The sequence below is a fragment of the Micropterus dolomieu genome, linkage group LG22, assembly GCF_021292245.1.
Source record: "Micropterus dolomieu isolate WLL.071019.BEF.003 ecotype Adirondacks linkage group LG22, ASM2129224v1, whole genome shotgun sequence".
Taxonomy (NCBI): Eukaryota; Metazoa; Chordata; class Actinopteri; order Centrarchiformes; family Centrarchidae; genus Micropterus; species Micropterus dolomieu.
The window spans coordinates 31825729-31840915 of NC_060171.1; the positions used below are offsets into that span (position 1 = coordinate 31825729).

At 40.4% G+C, this 15187-nt stretch overlaps 1 protein-coding gene across 3 annotated transcripts in view; it reads left to right on the forward strand.

The window, feature by feature from the left end:
• Positions 1-4877: 4877 nt before the first annotated feature.
• Positions 4878-15187, forward strand: part of ndrg4 (NDRG family member 4) — a 60630-nt gene continuing 50320 nt past the window's right edge. For all 3 annotated transcript variants that reach the window (XM_046036322.1, XM_046036319.1, XM_046036320.1), the window contains exon 1: positions 4878-4992. The gene's annotated coding sequence lies outside the window, so the exon portion shown is untranslated. The remainder of the gene's footprint in view (positions 4993-15187) is intronic.

The window sequence follows — 15187 nt, forward strand, 5'->3', positions numbered from 1 at the left end:
AAGGCAGGCAAACTCAGTGGCCTCTTTTAAATCTCTTCTTTTTTTTAATAAACATTATATTATTGTTTTTATTGTATTATTTAATGTTGATTTTTTTTAAAATTGCAATAAAAATGAAGTTATTATTATTATGATTATTGTAAGAAACATTTACATCATCCATCATGTTGATAAGTCTGCCAGAATTTGTTTTTGTGAAGTTGGAAGTCCCGTGTCTTGAACAATGACACTTGTGTGATGTTATACAGTGCTGAAATAATTGTCCAGTCTCCTTGTTAGTAGTTCCGACACATTCAGAAACATTCCTGCTATTGCTATTAGCAGCAGTGTTGGGGGTAACGCGTTAAAAAGTAATGCATTACTGTAAACAGATTACTTTTGTCTGTACCACAGTAATGTAATGCATTACTGTTGATAACTTCTTCTTGGACTATCTGCATAACAAAGGAGAGAAAAATAAATCAAACGTCCCTTTCCGTGCGTAGTTGCAAAACACTTTTCCGACTTTAGCGGCAGTTCATGATGACCCAGAAATGGCAGAGCTGCCAAAGACATCTTTTGAGGAGTGGAGGTATTACTTCATATTGTTTCTTTAGCCTGGGCAGTCTTGTGCTGACTCCGATGAGGAACAGAGGGTAATAATATGCACTATTTAAAATATAAATGTTTCCAATGAACCCTGTGATGGACTGGCGACCTGTCCAGGGTGTACCTCGCCTTTTGCCCGATGTCAGCTGGGATTGCCTCCAGCCCCCTGCGACCCTGTACACAGGATAAGCAGTTGGATGGATGGATATTTCCAATCAAATGTTCAATTAAAGTTCTAAGCATTATAATACTGTACTCTAGCCTTGTTCTTCTCTAGACCAATGTTGGGCTGATGTTCACAGCTTTGTTGTCAGCTTTGTAATATTAAAGAGCATAAAAGAGAGATCATGTGTATGTCATCTCATTATAATAAGGATTTATGTTGATCTGAGCATATATGAGGTGTAACTTTAGACTATATTGTTATTGTGCATCACAGGTGATGTTATGCAGTAATCCAAACATAATGTAACTAGTAGTGTAACTAGTTACTTTCAGCAGTGTGTAATTTAGTAAAGTAAGGCATTAAGGCAACTAGTAATGTATAATCCATTACCTTTTTTCAGTAACTACCCCAGCCCTAGTCTCTACCAACTCCTGAGGGGAATATCTGGTTCTTCAGCAGCTAAATCCTCCTCTTTGTTTGCCAGCTAGTTGCTAACTGTGTCTGTCAGCTGTTTGGTTCTGAGAAGGTAGTGTAAAGTGGGTTTTTACAGCTTTATCACTGAACACAGCTGCCTGCTGCAGCCAAAAACAAGGTTATGAGAGCAGTGAGAGTGAACCAAAACAGTAATGTTGTGGGCTGGACAGCTAAACAGATGAAGCTGACTATAAAGGTCCTTCAAGCCAAGGGAAAATGATCACTTCCTGTAACACCACTGACCATTATTACCAATTGTATATACCCTGGAATTCACTTTACATCATAGATTGATGATACCTGTCAGTGAAGGGCAAACCAAGGATTTAAACTAGTAAGAATCTTCTTGCAAGATTCAAGATGATGCAATCTAATTTTTGCACAAAATGCTCTAAATTTGTATGTGCCTGTGGAAATTAGGCTGCATGTTACATAAGGCATTAAACAATTCCATCTGAATTTTATTAAATGTTCCATAACATGGTACAACATGTGCTTAGACCATGAAGGGTTGAGTCATACATTTGTTTAAATAATAATAAAAAAAAATTCCAGAGTGATGGTTAAATGCTGCTTGATCAAGAAAGTTAGCAGAGAGTGTTTTTGTAAGCCCTCTATCACTTTGAAGCTGCTGTCTAGTCAGTCAGACAGTTGTGTGCTAAGTAGGTCATACTGTCCATGAGAAAAAAGAGACACGTACCGAGCAGGGCAAGAAGAAAAGGTTGGTGGGATAAAGGGATAGATGGATAAACAGACAAATGGATAGCTCCATTTCAACAAATACGAGATTTAGTTTCCCAATTCTGAACTTAAAAATAACTGTCTCAATTTAAAGATTTTAAATTTATAATGACCTGAAAGCACAGGGAAGTCAACTGCAGATTCACCAATACAGTACATGTATTAAGCATTTTCATTACATGTTTATCTTTTTGCATGTGGATTTGGAAGTAAATGGAATTTGATTCCATTTATAGAGTTACCGTCTACGGGGAGCAAATGCTCTAAGCTTGTTCTTGGTTACTTTAGCTTACATCATGGGCCAGCTGGTTCACTACTTAACTGGCTCTTTTCATTTGCAATATGGACAAGCCAACATCACTGAAATTCATGACATGCCATGCTTGGATCAAATACAAACAAAATATGCCAACTTTTTTCCCAAAAAAAGAGAGCCTGTTCCAATAACCAAAAGACAGCCAAGTGGAAAGAAATTCCCAAACAAATTATGGCAATTAGTGAGTAGGATTGGCGGTAAGTCAGGAAAAAGAAACTAGAATTACAGAGCCTTTTTTTTAAGACTCTTCACAGAGACCATTGTTTTCTTCTACGAGAAAACCTTAATGAGCCAGCTCAATGAGGCTATCAAAGGGTATTATGGCAATTACACATGCCAAAGAAAAAATAAGGCTGTTTAACCAAGGAGGCAATAAAGACGTATTCCAGAATGTCACTTTAATTTAGCCAGTGTGTTATCCTTTCAGCAGGTAACATAATGAGCTGGATGGCTAATATTTGCAAGCTAGCTTCTTAAGTTAATACAGAACAGCTGAGTCAGTTAAGTGTTGCCAAAAATGCCTCACAACCCAGAGCTGTTCCCGGAGGCTTAGAAAAAACTCCCTTTCTGAACCAAAAAGAATGAACTTGCAGGGATTTTTGTTGTATTTAGGTTATGTGTTATATCCTGAGTATTGACCTAAAAGAGTGATAGAGTGAAAGAGTTACTGGCTGACTGTATGTTACTAAGGCTACCTACTGGAAACAAAAAACAATTAGGTCAGTGTGTAAATAACACATTCTCATATCTAAATGACAAAATAGGTCGATAGTCAAGTGTCCCAAAATGAAATTATTGTTGCAAAATACCAGTCAGCGTCCTGGTTAGAGGCCGGCCTTTTAAAAAAAAATCCTGTGGGTTTCCATGGGATGGGAGTCAATTACACTATTCATAACAGGAATGGAACGGGACAGAAAAAATAGTTATCAGGACCGGGCAGGACAGGAATCATGATTTGTGATTCCCAAAACGACAATATAAACATAATAATATATATTCTATATATACCGTTGGAAAATACCAGATCTTAAAGCTAGAGTGCGGGACTTTTACATATAAATTAATGTCTAATAAATTCAAGCCCGTGCCAGACGAATTCTCAAGGCTTATCAAGGCACATTAAGGCTTTCAGGTATATCTCTCTGTATTTTTAGGATACCAAAGTTTTTAAATCTGGTGTCCTATACTTCATAAGCATGTGTCGACAGTGTTGTGTAAATATTCTCTTTGTCAGAAGGGCGAGACTGAAGTTCGGCACTGCAGGTTTAAGTATTTACGTAAGAGGTGGTTAATGTTGTGAAACAGCTGTAGTTTAGTTCGGTTTAGGCAACAAAACAACTTGGTTAGGTTTTGGAAACGATCCTGATTTATAATAAGTACATCATGTAAGTCATGTGACATAACACGTTCAACAACCAACACTGACCTCGATCTGTGTTTGTTTGACCTATCCGTCTTTATTATGCAGGCTTTTTTTCAGTTTTTCCCAATGATCACTATGGAGCTTCAAGGTGAGTTTTGCCTTCATTTACGTAAAGGTAAACTTTTCCAACTTTCAAACCCCTCACTTTTCTTGTGTTCTGGTGTAACCCCAAGCGCTCTAATTGGCCTGGCTGTTTCTCCAACTGGGGAAACTGCCTTTCACTAAAGGGACATCTTGAGTTTTTAAAATGCTGACAAAACCAGAGATGTGAGCTGCGATATACCGGGCTAAAACCAGGATACAACAGATGGTAGTCAAATAATCTCCTCTGATTCCTAGAAGGGGCAGTTATAACCCTCCTCATAGATCAACCCCAACCCTGCTCTGCTGCATTATCTGAGGAAAACATCCAGATCCCCAACTAGACTCTCCACAACCACTCTCAACCAAACATCTGCTGGTGCCGGGAACTGACCTGAAAAACAAAGTTTGAACAGTTGAAGAGCATCGGAGGTCCAAAATATCTGTTATTATAATTTGTCATATTAGATTAAATGTAGTCTTTGCCCAAACATGGTCATTTCCTTTGACAGTAGCTTTAAGCAGACAACAAAGCTCTTCTGGTTGCCTGCAGGCTGTTGTGTTGGTCTGTCTATGTGTGTGTGTGTATTTGTGTTTGTGCGTGTGTGTGTGGGAGGATGTCTGTGAGCTGATATGGAGTCATTTGGTGTCGCAGTTGGATGTTCAGAGGAGGATTTTTTCTTTCAGATTTGGATGAATTTATTCCCATTTTGTCAGCGTGTTCTCAAAAGCATGAGTAATTTCAAAGCTCGCGTTCGCCAACTCAGAGCTGCAGTGTCCTGCTTTCAAGAATGAGATGAACGCACACACACATACAGGACAGACATATATACACATATACACATCTCTTTTTCAGTCAGACTCAACTCTTTCTCTTTTTTTTATTTTCTTCCCTTCTTCTTCTCCCTTTGTCACTTGTTTCCTCTCCTCACTTCTCTGTGCTGTGATCTTCAGTGTGCTGCATCATTGGTGAAGCCACGTGCTCTCTGTTTATCTTCAGGATGGGGAGGGAGATAGAGAGAGAGAGAGCGCAAGACTCTGCGTCTCTCTCTCTCTCTCTCACATTTCCTCTAGTGCATCCACAGATACACACAGCTTACACTGTTCCAGTCCTTTGCAGCCTGAAGGACGCACACACGGACGCAGAGACCAAAAAAAACAAGCAAACCAGACTGTACTGACCGCAGAAGCTCTACACCACAGGTACCGTAAAGTTTTAATTGGCTGTAGCATGATTTTTAACAGTTTCTGTCTTGTGTGTGAAACAGTCATCCTGAAGTGTTTATGTACCAAAATCAAGGCTAAAACTCTTTGTGAAGCTGACATGAGTAACAAAATATTTTTACTTCCTTTATCTGTATAAAGCAAAAATGCAGCTCACATATGCTGGAGCTGTTTTGTGTTAGAGGACAACAGGAGTTAAAATGAGGACAGGGTTTTTTGGCACGACGTGTGTGAATACTGGTGCTGAGGCTTTGTACTCTATCCTTTACTTCACCTCCCCACTACACACACACACACACACACACACACACACACACACACACACACTCTCACACCTCCCATCGCCTGCCTCTGCATTGGCATGAATAGCATGTTTGACAGTTTGAATTTATTGACCCCGCAGGAAACAAAGTGCGCCATTTACTCCACAGCAGTCCCTATCAACACAACTAAACAGATTAGTATATGTATTTTACACTGTATTACACTTGTATTGACAATGAAAAACTAAAGTTGGATTCATTTGTTGAAGTTGCTGCTTCCAGAAAAAGTCTTTGCACTTTCAGCAAACACCACAGCTCTAAAACAGACAGCAGGGAGAGGCAGTGCGTGCTAAAGGAAATAATGTTTGGTTTGCAGCAGAGGAGAGTGAATGATGAATCTACAGTAGGTGGAAGTCATAAAAGTTGATTGAATTTGGTGCAGGCTTGTGTTAGAGGTGCCCTGAATCTGTCTGCATTTGCAGAATGCTGCTAGCAAAATTTGAAAGGCTGAGGCTGTATTGCATGATTGCAAAATGGTAAAAAAAAAAAAAGAAGTGGTAGGCTCTTTTGAAAAAAAAAAAGACCCTGTAGGGCTCTGAAATGTGACAAGACACCTGTATTCTATCTGGATAGTAAGACTTGTTAGTTGTTACTAATTGCAACTGTAATAGTAATAAACCGCATAAGACAAATTTTATTTATTTTTAAAAAGGCCTGGTTACGACAGACCATAACTATCAGCTGAAAGATGAATGTAACAAAATACATTGTTTGTTGTTTCCCACTCAAAACCTTTGTAACAGTCCTATAATTTGTCTGTAGGATCCAGGACTTCGCTCCCTTCATTGTTTCCTTGCAAGGAGTGTTTTCCACATTCTGTTTTAAAGCTATAAAACTTGGTGGCTTTTTTTCACTACTGTGCCTTCAGCAGATGAAACAGCCACTGAAGCCGAGCCTGTCTTCCCTTTGGGAGCGGATCTGTTTCTCAGCTTGTGGTTTATAAATAGATTTACAAAGAACAGTACACTCCTGCTTTTGTTCCTACATGTGCCACACAGCAATGCTAGCTCGCACCTTATTACTGCTCCACTTCGTCCATATTTGGAATAAGGATTTAAGAATAACTATTTATCAGAATCTTGTGTTAGCATGCAAGAAACTAGAAGTCGAACTGAAATTAAGATTTATAAGAAAAAAACCTTTACATTAGTGTCTAGTGACGTATGCCCTACGCTACTGGACATTACATTACATTTGTTCATTTAGCTACTGTAATATCACTTTCCACATTCCATTGGCCACACATGCGGGTAACCAGCTGGAGGCCACCGTTGTTAGCTGTCGCTTACTTCCATCTGTGATTTGAGCAGTCCCTATGTTACTCAGTGACTTCCTTTGTTAGTTACTTCCTGTCTTGATTCGAATCACCGGGTAACATATGGAGTGCTGAGGTTACACAACCTGTTGCTATTAGTTTTGACATAACTGGACCCGTGAAAGAGAGACAGCTGAAGCTAGCTAACCCCCCCTCCATTCTATAATGCTGCATAAAAAGAACAGGTGTTGAAATGAATGAAAAATAACATCAAATAACTTTAGCAAGGTAGGCTAACTAGCCAGCGATTTTCTTTTCTGAATGGAATCCAAGCTTAACAGCACAGATGGTTTTCCTAAATGTTAGAAGTTATTAGGGGACAGGCAGCTTAAGCCACTGACAGCTGATAACCTGAACTATATAGGCTTGTTGAGAATGATGCAAAATGTTATCAACGTTTTTAGGAATTATTTACTGTTCCAGTCAGGACAGACAACTTCTGGCAATACCAGCTTTAAGGATATTCCTCAATCGTAGCAAAACAAATATGGTAAAATTGCTGCTGTATCATTATAGTCTGTATTTTCTCACACAAAAATTGAGGTGAATAAAAATTTCCAATTGACTTTAAGGGTAAAGAGGCAATAAGTGAGGTTTCAGCTGTCCTTTAGAAGAAAAGGGTCCTAATATGTCTTAATGATTCACGGTTGCTGATAAAAAGTTTCTGAGATCTCTGGCTTGCAATGCCTGCTCTGTGTTTCTGATTCTTTCTGTTTTCGAAAAACTCTTCTTGCTCCTTGGAGTCCCCAAACCCCACTCTCAGTCCCCACCCTCCCCACCCCCCTCCCACCCACTGGCATTTTCAAGAGCTAAACAATAGAGGTTGGCACTGCAAGAGAGCCAGTGGAAAAGCAGTGTTGTTATTCGCATGTTTTGCATGCTGATATATCTCCTCTTTGCTAGATGTTTCTGTTGGATCTCTGCTCTAGATCCTCCTGTCTGTTGTGAAATGGGACTACAGTGTTATCTATGTAAATAACAATCAGTGGTGTTGCACTTCTTTCTGGCCACTATTAGAGGCTGATAAAAGTCAGTTAATGCGGCTTTAAAGACCTAACACTGGATTTCCCAAAGATTGCATAAGCTGCTTTTATTATTTATTGATTTTTAATATATAAATAAGTAGATTAGCATCTTTTTCTATTATTTGTTAACCTTCAAATTTATCTCCCTTGTCTTTTATGGCCATTTCCACAGGATCCCATTAATCTCTGTAATCCTACCTAATGATACCTTCTGTCTTCTCTGTGTAGTTTTTATTGCATGAAGTCTCCTCTTATAATTCTGTGAATCCTATTACTGCCTTTGCACCTGCAATGCACCAACACCAGTACAGTAGACCTTGTCTCTTGTATTTTTATACCCACTGCTAGATGGGGCCTGGATTGTTTTGGAACTTCCCTCCCAAGGCTGGCTGCACGGTTCCACAGAGCCTCCTGCAGACCATGTACGTAGGATCGTGAAGCCACTGTACCTACCTACATAACGTACCATACCGTGCCACACAGGTCTCTCCTTTATTCAGCCTGTGTGGATTTATATATGGCATTTCCGTCCATCCGTTCCATTGTGTCAATCAGTCAGTCCAGTGTGTCACATATTCATTCTGCAGCAGTGGGCCAAAGCCCACAAATCCAATAAAAATTCATCATCTAGTTGTTAAACAAACATGCGTAGGACAGCAACAGGCTGAGTAGTCCATCTGTCATCTGACAAATCTCTATTTAGAAATAATTTTTTAATCACAACAGATACTGGAACAGATACTGGGAATTAGGCTGGGAGCAACGCCAGGCTGTGAAAATGAAAACTCCCTCAACATTTGCCGGCAGCCTATTCCAGGTGGTGTCCTGTGCTGCTAAGACTATTCCAGCATGAGCAGTTTACTCATTCTTCAGATTCTTTGCCCTTCTTATGTTTGTAAATACATCAGAGCCAAATATTTTACTTTAGCTTTGCTTTGAACTAAGTCACTCGTTCAGTGCTTTTTCTATTCCAAAATAATAACTTTTAAGCAGTAGCTAATGGTCTTTGTGTAAACATTTAGAAAGACTTCCTCAATCACAACCCTTTCAAGCTGAAAGAAGAACCTTAACAAGACGCCTTCACCAGTTATATGAAGCTGGAGCTGGATATGGAGCTGTTATGTACAACCACTTGTTATCACCTAAGTCCCATAATTGACTGAGCAAACTTCATCCACTGATGAAGACTCTGACATGCACGCTATTGAAAGCTGTGAAAAAAGCTTATAAGTGGACATTAATGTTTTCTTTAAAAACATTTTTTTTTGTTCAAAATATTCCCATTATATATACACTCTTTTGTGGTTACATTGGTAATAGCAGTGTCTGCCATTACAAGACAACACAGAAATATGCACAGGAATACATATCAAATGCAGAAGAGAAAGGCCAGTGTCTGGGGACATGTTGACCATCTACTGTGGTAATACACTGGTTATGGATAAGTACCTCACTTAAAAAATCCTAAGCTATCTCCTTAAGACTAATTAATACATGGTATATTGTTAGCCTTCAAATTTGATACTACTTTGATGTAAATTGATCTCTGCGATCGGCATTTAGACCCTTTAAAACCTCCATAAAATCCACAGTCACTTTTAACTGTATGCTAAAATGTTGGTAAAACTGAACAAAACTGATATTCATGCTGGAATTGTCCTTTTAGAACCTCACTATAGTCATGAAAGCTAAGGACCACAGTTGAAAATGAGCTTGTGGCAGTTTATGCGTAGTAACATTTTGCTTGTAGATGCTAGCTTGGGGTCAGATGTCCTTTCTACTAGGTAACCCAGCTGTTCTGGTTCAGTTTTACTTCTGTAACTCGTAAAGCACATGATAAAAAATATTACCAATGACTTTGTTAATCCCATAGTGGTCTTTTCTGAAATATCCATCCCATGTTAACCGGTAGCCCCCATTTCTGAACTTTAGCATGGCAACAATCCAATTTCCAATCACACCAGTGCGTTGGTCCAAGTCTTATAACACTCTAGTAGGTTTTCAGATCCCTTTTCTCAAGCAAAAACTTGACTTCATCCTTGGTTTGGTTTTTAGGTAAATCTCATCCTCATATTACTGTACCCAGAAAGAAATGGAGCATACCAGCATGTCCTTTCATCACACATATGTGCGCACATCGCATACTCAATGTGTGTGTTATCTATTACTGTCGCACATCAGCTTTGAAATGCCAGCCTGCGTGCTGGCTGTCCTGTGTAATTGTCTGAGTCAGTCTGAAAGGAACTGCAGCATGTTCCACACATTTCTGCATGTGTATTATTACATATTTGTTATGGAGTTTCAGTGTGTACGATATATAGTTCATCTTCAACTTAACAACTGCAACAAATAGTAGTAGTATTTCTGTTCTGCCTTGTTAAATGCAGGAAAATGTTTCTAAACAAGAAAGAAGTAACACTGAGCACATTCATCTTGTCATAAAAAGGACAGACGTACTTTTTGTGTTTACGTGATCACTGCAGAGAAAAGGCTCACGGTCTGAATGTGTTAAGTGACAGAGCAGATGTCCCGATGTGTCAGAGTGAAGGGGATCCATTCATTAAGCGAATACTGCTGCTGACATATTGGTTATTGAATGTCTGCGCTGTGCCGCTCTGTGGTCACTAACGGAGCACGTCTATTGAAATGGGGAATGGCACACCAGGGGTAACAGCTTCATATAATGTGCCAAAACATTGTTTTGCCTTTTGCCCTCAAGAGCTGTTATTCATTAGAAAACTGACTGCACCTTGCTCTCAGTAATAAAGCAAAAAGAGATTTTAAAACGTTGCTGGATAAAGATTGGTACTGAAATAGAAATGTGATCTTTTAATAACTGACATGCATTAATTATTGGGTTATTTGTACAGAACAAAAAACAGTAGCCTGCCATGTCAGGATAACAATCTATCAAGCTAATAATACATGTGGTGTGTTTCTGTGTCACCTCCTCAAAGATTCCCTCAGCTCTGAGTGTCTATGAGGTAACAACCAGAGGAAAACTCAGTCTGATGTTAGCAATAGCTTAAAGATTAATAAACACGGGGCAATGGAATCAGGGACCAATGACCACATATCCACCATAACGGGAAAATAGTCTCAAAAGGGGTTTTACCCGTCAATAAATGCCAATAATTGAACATTATTTAACATTAATAGGCTGAACAGTAGCACTAACCGTCACAGCCAGCTGTTACTACAACACAGTGCACAAATAACCACAGGCAACTGCTCTTTATAAGTACAATAAGATTTATTTAACCCTAACACAGATCACTGATCAGACTCATTCAGTTAATAAACCAATCATCTATTCTAAGCAAAACAAAGCATACATCACTCAGCAAGCACATATGTGTAGGTGTGTGTTTCCTGGTGGGGCCCCCACAGGTAGAGACTGCTTTTTGAGGGTTAAGACATGGTTTTAGGGTTTAGATTACAGTTAGGTTAGGGAAAGGGGAAGGGAATGCATTATGTCAATGAGATATCCCCACAATGGAGGCGGAAGGAGCGAGTGGCTCTCTGCCTGCCCTAGCCAACATGCCGTGGAACACGTTTAGGCTACAGCTGTGGGCTTTAGGTGTGTATTAGTGTATCAGTGTGGATGCAGGTAGAGCATGTGCATGTGTGGAGGTTAGTATAAGAAAAGAGGAAAGGGCACACAAAGCAAGGTCTCTAATATCCTGGTTGCTGTGGCTAGGTACTTTACCACACAGTCCCAAGCAGTGAACTTGCATTCACAGCTATGGTCCTGGACTTTAATCACAGTAAAGTATTGCTACTGACTCTACATGCAGTAGCAGGAACAAACACAGATAAAAATACACAGATTCTAATTTCCGTGGTGAAATAACAATTGCCACTTATCACACAGGAACCAACCGCAAACTTTCATTTGACACTCATGTAACTGGACTTCAGCTCCATTATTGGCTTCACACACAATGTCAGGAACAAAGTAAATAACGGCCCAGCAGCGTGGTCCCTATTCAAAATGAAATGTACTAGACACAGGATTGGCTCCAGCCCCCCACAACCCTGTACAGGATAAGCTGTTCATGATGAGTGACTGAGTGAATAAAAGGGGTTAACTGACCCTTTCATTTTCCCCCTTCTTTATTTGTTATCGGTTATTGCCAATAGATCTATTAAAAAATTCTCTTCCTGGGAATGATAATCCCTTTATCCTACTACATGATTTGGCTTCACACCTCCAGTCTGAGTCAGACGGGGCAATCACTGCTGTTTGGGTTCTGGGTTATGGCCTGCTTTCAGTGGATGCTGTAATAAAACCATGTGTCTCTAAGAGAAGCAACTGCAGTTTGCTCAGGAAACCATTCATCCCCTCAGCGCGCTCCACTGAGCTTTGCTCCTCGACATCTGGTTCTCCGTTTGGTTCAGGAAGGAGTCGGCAAACACTCCCCTCTCCCCTCAGCGTACTGCTGGTAGCCACACACTGTCTACCCGTCTGCCCTGCTGGCATCCACCCTGCAGCCCCGTGGGCGGATCATAAAATGGACATTTGGTTGCATTTGTCAGTGCGGCTGGCGGACGATCCAACCGTGCCATTCAGCTTGAGCCAAATAAATACAAATCATGTTGTGTGAATGTGGGTGAATATGGCTAAGAGGTATGGTTTGGCTTTGGCATCTGACGATGGTAAATGTCTGAACACCCTCAGATGGAAAGCTCATATTTTGCTCACAACAGACCAAAACCTTTTCTTTATGGACCTGGTTTTGTGCACGGAGGCTTTGTCAACAGGAGAGGGTCTTCTCCAAACTGTTGATACAAAGTTAGAAGCACAAAATTGTCTAAAATGATGCAGCATTTAATGTAGGAACCAAAGGGCTTTGCTAACATGATGAAAAACCCAACACCAACAGCTGACACTGTGCATTCAGGCAGGTAATGTTCTCCTGGACACACCTAGATACACCAAATTAGATGTGTCCATCTATGCAGATAGTGAAGCGTATGCATCTGTAACCGGCCCTGTGATTGTGAACTTGTGACCTCTTGTGGCATGGGAGGTGGAAGCACTAACGAGGAGGCTAAAACCTCATGGGCACTAGCATCAATCGCTAGCACGTCTCTTAAGGCGTCGGAGAGTGAAGTAGGCGGAAGCACTAACAAGGAGACTAAAACCAAAGTCCTTATCGGCAAGTCCTTCCACTCGGCAGCCATCTTGGAAACACCTCCGGACAGTAATGGTAGACAAACAAGACCAGGCCCCTATCTGAATGAAAGGTGAGCGAGCCATTACTGCACTTTCACTGGACTTTCATGAAAACTGCAAGTATAGAATCAACAGTAAAATCTGATTAAAATCGCTGAAAAGGTTTTATTACTTTGCCCCAAAATAAAGTTTAAAAAGCGTTTCCCACAAGTTAACTGTAGTGTATTCCTGTGAAACTGTCGCGATTGTGCTCGCATCACGCACACGCCCGCCCGCTGCCGAAGTTGAATTGTCTTGAACTTTTTGTAGGCTACACGACGCGCTGCACAAATCATTGGAAGAGAGACTGATCCATGCCGTTTGTGAGTTTCCAGAATCTATTACTGTTTACTGAATAGGACATCAACAGGAGGGAATTCACATGGAAGAGCATCCCCGCAAAACTGGACGTTTTGCCTATAATTTTAACTTGTTAAATAGGCTACAGCTGTGTGGTGCACAGAAGACGGAACGCTGTCTTACTTCTCCCATAGCTGCATCCAGCGTAGTCTGCCGAAGCCTCCCTCCGCTGCTTGTTTGGGTTGGTGATTTGCAGGCTGATCAACATCCCACCCCTCCTGTAACCCACGGTTTGACTGTATGTGTATTCAGAGCCAGTGAGCAACGGACTTTCAAAATCACAATATTTTTTTAAAAACATGCAATAAAATAATTGCATTAACACATTAATTAATTAATGCGTTAACGCAATAATAACGTGTTAACGTGCCCAGTCCTAAGTCCTGAGTCAAGTCTGAAGTCTTTTGAGGACGAGTCTCAAGTCAAGTCTGACGTCACTGTGTGTGCGGCTTGAGTCCGAGTCTCAAACTTAAGTCCCCATCTCTGGCATCAGCTGCGGTCTCAGGCACGTTTGTCACTGTTGCAAGTTCCTCACCACAAGCTTGGCTTTCCATTGGTTTCATCTCCTGATATCCTTTTTACACTTCTCTGTACATTTTTATTTGCTATTCACATCACTTGTCACTGATCGATCACTGCGTTCCATCATATCAATTAAATGTTTTTGTGGTGGCAGCGCAACGGCTGTTTTTACTCACAGAGCAGCCGACATCAGATGTAGTTGGTATAATCAGCTGGATGGAAGTTAATTCAAATAATTAAAAAGAAAAGTAAATAGATCACCTTGTTTGTCCATAACAACAACAATAATAATACCAATCAACTACTATGGCTTCAACAGGTGGCATTTTACTCAAGGTATCGAATGAAGTACTCTATCGCTATCACTTTTAGGGTACTGGTTTTGGCACTAGTATCTAGTAAATTTTAATACCCAACCCTAGTAGTGACTAGTAAAGAGTTATATAGAGGATTTTTAAAGTGGCACGTCTCCTATTAAAAAGTCTGGTAAAAGCCATGGGTGCGAGCATCAGTAGCTAGCACGTATCTTAAGGCGTCGGAGAGTGAGGTTTGCAGCCTAGCTGGCTACTGTTACACATCACTCAAAAGAACACATTCCACTGATGCAGTCTGATTGTCAGTGGTGTAGTGCAGGTTTTTAAGGAAATCTCATTTTTTTTTCAGTCGGCACTGCATATACCCACTTCCAAATCCCCTCTGATGTGTCATTCAGTAGTGTGATGCAAGACAAATTTTTCCCCCTAGGGTGGTAAAGGCATGACCTGCCCTGCTCTGCCTCTGATTGGCTAGTACCCGTTGCCTTTGTTGGTCGGATTGGTTAGATTTAGCCATGAGGAGGCAGGGTGCTTATCCTTTGATGGACAGGGCACCACTATGTGAATGATTGTAGTTGTTTCATTTAGGACTATGTAGAAAGTGAACTAAAACTAACTTTAATACGCTACTTCCTTCAGCAGCCGAAATGTAAACTTGTGAGGCCTAACGCTTTTCAGCTGAGCATTTGTTGCTCTGATATGTTTTCACTTCACAACCCTATTATGATCTGACTGGTTGGAATGCCGCATTAAAAGTAACCAAAGAGTATTTTAGTTCCCATTCTAGTGAAAGTGTTTGTTAGTGGATATTACACGTCTGCATGCTTGCTTTGTGCACCTGTTAGCATAGGGTGTGATAAAAAAGTTTATATGAGACACGACTGACAAGAGAGACAGGTCATGGAAGTGGTTCAAGGCTACCAATACCTGGATAGTATAACTGATAATCAGCTGACATATAATGATACCACTGTGGAAATCTGCAGCGCAGGAGCACTTCCTGGTTTGCGGTGTATGAAAAACGTCTTTACAGTTCCATGGTAATTGGCAAGAGAGGAGTTTCAAAGACTTGAGTTATTTAAGAGGGTCCTCTACAT